We start from the raw sequence: 6,038 nt of genomic DNA, 5'->3' as shown, positions 1-6,038 counted from the left end.
TTTGTCAATAATTAGAATGAGTGAAATGAATAGGATTTAGTTTGATAAAAAAAATTTCATTGTTGTTATAGAATGAAATATTTATAACGTGCATCCATCCATCCAAGCTCTATTGTCGGCATATTGAGACTTGAAGAGGAGATAAAATTCATATCAATTTACCTCAAAAGGGAATTATGAACAATGAAATGGGGGAAAGCTTATTTCAACTTAACAATCATTCAAGTATGTTACGACATTTTTTTCATTACCGTATGTAACTAGAGATCAAGTTTTTTTCTGGGCACTAATTGTCGAGTCAGCCGAGCTAAAAGATACCTCTCATATGTCTTTAATCCTTATAGTTTATTAAGGATATAGTTGTTTAAAAAAAACAGAAAATATTTATTTATAGATTGTTATAATATTCTTTATAGTTAAGTACGACTATAATTATCTAAGAAAAATAAATGAAAAGAAAAAAATATCTCCTTTATATACTATGATATATAATATTTATCTATCGAAGTATCATAATTTTTTTTAATGATATTGGTAATCTAAAATTTAAAAAAATATTAGACAACAATGTTCCACTAAAGAAAGAATGTTAACAAATTTTTCTACTATTTTTTTTTTAACTTTAAAATGACTCGTATAAAATTGCATGAAAATTCATCATAAATCTAGTTATTTCTTTAATGTCATGAAAATGACAGTTAAAGATCTAAATTAACTGGTCAAAGAAGGGCGCTTACAAGAAGGTTGTGCAATGGAGAATCACAACTTGTTTGACTTGACGCATGGGATCTATCAAATTAGGTTTCAACTTTTAGTGGTCTGATTTAGATTTTTGGTTGAAAAAATTAGACAGGGTGAAAAAAAATCTAAACTCACCCATAATGATATATAATAAAATTTAAATTTAAGATTTTATATATATTGTTTTAGTTTTTTATTATTAATTGACCTAATAACTCTTAGTAATGTAGTTTATAATATTAATTAAAAGATAAAATAATCCAATATAAAATCCAGAGATGAAAAGTTGATATAGTCTTATAATACTTATTGTACTGGTCAGCCGAGTTATCGACTTGTCCTTCACCAAACTGCTGACTCGGTCAAAGGCTTACCAGCCTAACCAAGCAGTAAATTCATTATTGCCGAGCTCCTCAGCTCGACCATGAAACATGGACATCAGAACACCACATCGGCCCAGAAAGGCCACGCCATCAAAACAAATAAAAATACAATCTTGTTGTCGCGCCGCCCACGCGTTATGGGAACGAGGTGACGGCTATGACACATGACATCTCGACAGGCAGATGTACGCGAAGGGCCACAACCACTTGACGAGCTCGGACTTAACTCCTCGACCTACGGTCTTCGGAGCTCGGGGGGCTAATGTACTATCCGTACTGCCATGCCGAGCTCGGTATCACAGCGTGGAATAACCTCGGGCACGCACTGGGAGATCTCGGCCTAAGCGAGATCCGCAATCTAATCAGATCATAACTGATCTCGGAGATCTCGCTCCAGATGAGATCCACAATCTAATCAGATCATAACTGATCTCGGAGATCTCGCTCAAGATGAGATCCGCAATCTAATCAGATCATAACTGATCTCGGGGATCTCGCTCCAGACGAGATCTACTATCTAATCAGATCATAACAGATCTCAGGCCCAAGGCCCAACACAACCCTAATTCACACAAAGGTACGTGCATTATTATAGATAAGTTATATTTTAACAACTTCTTAGTGTCTCTCTTGGACCATCTTCTATCTGTCTCTTATAGTAGTTATACAATTTACTCTTCTCATTGTGCTATGAGCGACCTTCTTTTTTCATATCCAAATCACTTCATCCAACTTTTGTCATTTTTTTTAATTGACATCACATAAAAAAGAGTTGCTATTCTACTTTTAAAAATTGAATCATTATGATACAATTTTTAATATATATATCAATAAAATAAATACATATCAATTAATGATGTCACATTAATTTTTAAATAAATTTTATTTTTTTCATTTCATTTAAGTTTTTATATTATTTATTTTTAACTCTTTATCATTATCCTTTTTAATAAAAAAATTGTCAATTACTACTATTTCAAAGCTCTAGATTTGTTTGTGTGGTATTTTAAGATGGAGGTTGTTGTATTTTAAAACCCTAGGTTTGTTCATGGCGGAAGGAGATCGAAATGTTCAATTTGTGCATTCATTCAGAAAAAGTATAAAGTGTGTAGATTTTCTCTTAATAAATTTAGAAGAACGTTTGTTAACTAGATCATCTCTCCTCCTTTGTAATTATCACACGTACTACTTCTATCGTAAACATTTCTATTGCACCATAAAGAAACATAAGTCTTTTGAGTTTAATAACCTTTACGAGAATATCATTTAAGACAAACTTAGTCAACCTGTCAACAATCACCCAAATAACATTATTGTTCCTAGCTAACCTAGGTAACCCAACAATCAAATTCATAGTAATATTTTCCCACTTCCACTTTGAGATCTCCATCATCTAAAGTAAGCCACTTGACTCTTGGTGCTCCACCTTGGCTTTCTGGCAAGTTAGACAAGTTGTCACATACTCCACCACTTTCCTCTTCATACCAAACCACCAAAAAGTCTTTTTGAGGTCTTGATATATCATAATCATACCAAGATGTATACTAAGTCTAATCTTCTAACTTTCCTCCAATACCATCTTTTTTAACTTAGAATCTTAAGGTAGGAAAATTCTACCCTTGACCCTCAAAATTCCATCTCCACCCAACTTAAAACCAACAACTTTCTCAAATTCTAATAACCTTTTGATGTTCAGTAATTTTGGGTTTTGCATTTGTTTCTCTCTCACCTGCTCTAAGAACTCACTAACAATGGTAATCATCCTAGAATTAATGTGATCTTGAGGCAACTCCACACAAAAATTCAAATCTTTGAATTTCTACAACAGCTCTAACTCCTTGACCATAAATGAAGACATGTGGATTGATTTCCTATTTAAAGTATTCACCACTACATTAGCCTTTCTATGATGATACATCAACTATAACTCATAATCCTTCATAAATTTCACCCACCTCCTATGTCTCATGTTCAATTCCTTTTGATCAAACAACACTATAAAAAACCTATGATTTAACGGGGGTTATTTAGCTGGGATTATCATAACCTCTAGAAATGTATGAAATTATCAAGGGTTTTATTAACCTTAGTTAAGTTTCAACATTTTATAATGAAACCCCAAGTAAATCGATGGGTTTATTATAAACCCCTGTAACATTTAGACATTTTTTTATTTAATTTAATCCATTCATAAAAAAATATGATTTCCAAATTTTTGTTTTTAATTATTTTTTATTTCCCCCATTTTTTTTATCAATTCAATTATTTTTTTTCCCTAACCTTAACCCTTGTTTAATTTTTCCTTCTCCGTGCGTGCTTTGCAGTTTCTCTATTCAAGTTGCACAATCCAACCTTCGAGGTCGCACAATGCTCCGTTGTTCATGCTAGCCTTTGTATTCAGGCCGCACAACGCTTCATTGTTCATGCAATCCTCTATTACTCAAAGCACATCCTTTTTTTTCTTTTGCCACAAGGTCATCGGAGTCTCCAATTTCCTTCTCTTCCTCGAAGGGAAGGCTGCATTGCCTAATGTGTCTAGGTTTTCAGAGACCATTCCCGTCAGTTCCTCAATTCCTTCATCATATTATTTATCGAGCCTTTTTTATCTTTGACTTAAATGTATTTTTGAATTTTGAATCAGGGAGTGAAGGTTATACTTAGAACGAAGGAGCTGGAGGAGCAACAACAAGCCAAGAGGTATTTGAGACTATTTTTCCTTTTCGATACAATAGGATTTTTTTTTCTTTATTCAATGGGGGATGTTTGTTACGAATGAACTTGTTGAGCATTGGAATTTAATAGAAAATGAATGTTGCTTCGATGGTGTTGACTTGATTTTGTCCGTTATTCAATCCTTTGTGTATGTGGAGATGAGAATATTTAATAGTTGATGATGAGCATACTAGCTAACTTGCAGATGATTTTCTCTTATTTTTGGAAATTTGATAGAACATATTGTACTAGTTTGTTTTGAGGAACATATTGTAGGTTTTTATATTTACTATTTTGTAGGATTAATTACACAATACAAGTTTCATACATTATGCTTGTTATGTATGTACTTTGTGTTTTGCAGTCAAACTAATATAACTTTGTGTTAGTTTTATACTTTGTATTTTGTATCTTTATTACTTGATTTATTTTATATAATTATATAACAAAAAGGTCATTATGTAAAGAATATCTAGTATAATATTAAATGTGCAGGTATAAGAAAATATTCTTTTAAAAAACATGTATTATCAAAAAGAAGATAATCTGGAAAAATTTAGATTGTATTAATAGGGGTTGTATAACCCCCAACACATTCCTGGGGTTATAACCCTCGCTAATCCACAGGGGTTATAACCACATGTTATTTAACAGGGTTATAAACACACATTACTTAATGGAGGTTACATAACTCTGATTAATTACTAAGGGTTAAAAATCGCAATTACATAGCTGGGGTTAGAAACCATTGTTAATTATTGGGGTTTAGAAACCACATCTACATAGTAAGGGTTAGAAACCTTTGTTAATTATAGGGGGTTAAAAACCTCAACTACTTAGTTGGGGTTTAAAACTGCCAGGAAATTTGCAATTTTCAGGGGTTGTTAAAAACCTCGCTAACACGTTCCCTACGAATGATTTACCGGGGGTTTGTTCAACCCCTAGAAATGCATTTAGTGGGGGTTATAACCCTGGTTAAATTCAAAATTAATCCCTATTAAATCCTATTTTTTTGTAGTGTAAGTAATTCAAGCTCTTGTGATCACTGAGCTTAGCTCCATATAGATAATGCCTCCAAATCTTTAAGGTGAACACCACCACTACCAACTCCAAGTCATGGATGGGATAATTGCTCTCATGAATTTCCAGTTGCCTTGAAGCATATGCCACTATTCCTATTCTATATCAACACACATCCCAACCCTTGGTGTGAAGCATCACAATACACATTAAATGATTCACCATGGTCAGACAACACCAATATAGGAGAGGTAGTCAACTTCTTTTTCAGCTCCAAAAACTTCTCCTCATAGGCATCCACCCAATTGAATGGTTTCTAATTAGTTGAGTTAGAGACATTACTATTTTGGAGAAACATTTTGTGACTCTCTTATAGTAACCACCAACCCAACAACATTTCTTATTTCAAAAACTATTTGTAGATATCCCGCATTGCAATACAAGTTCCACCTTAACTGGATCCACTTGAAATTCCCTTTGTTGAAATTACATGCTTTAGAAACTTTACCTCATTAAGCCAAAACTCACACTTGGACAACTTGGGATACAATTGTTTCTCTCACAACACCTCTAATACCAATCTTAAATGCTCATGATGTTCCTTTAGAGATCTTGAATAGGTATGAATATCATCAATAAACACCACCACAAATTTATCCAAAAAGGGTCTAAAGATCCTGTTCATATATTCCATGAATACAGCCAAGGCATTTGTCATACCAAAAGGCATCAAAATATACTCATAGTAATCATACCTAGTCATAAAAATAGTCTTTGGTATGTCACTCATTCACCCTTATTTGGTGATATCTAGATTTCAAATTTATCTTAGAAAACACCGATGCTCCGTTCAGTTAATGTATCAAGTCATTTATCTTAGGTAAGAGATATTTGTTCTTGATAGTCAACTTGTTCAATTGCTTGTAATTTGCACATAATAAAGCTCCACCATCCTTTTTATTTACTAACAACATTGAAGCACCCTATAGAGACACACTCAACCTAACCATCTATTTTTTCAAGAGATCCTCAACTTGTTTCTTCAGCTCAACCAACTTAGCTAGAGTCATCCTATAAGGAGCTATTAACGTTGTTCATGTAGTTAGAACCAAGTCAATACTAAACTCCACTTCCCTGGTAAGAGGTAACCCAAGCACTTCATCTAAAAACACCTTTAAGAAA

The sequence above is a fragment of the Cajanus cajan genome, chromosome 5 (genome assembly GCF_000230855.2).
Source record: "Cajanus cajan strain Asha chromosome 5, NIPB_CcT2T_4, whole genome shotgun sequence".
Lineage (NCBI taxonomy): Eukaryota > Viridiplantae > Streptophyta > Magnoliopsida > Fabales > Fabaceae > Cajanus > Cajanus cajan.
This window is presented reverse-complemented; position numbering follows the sequence as displayed.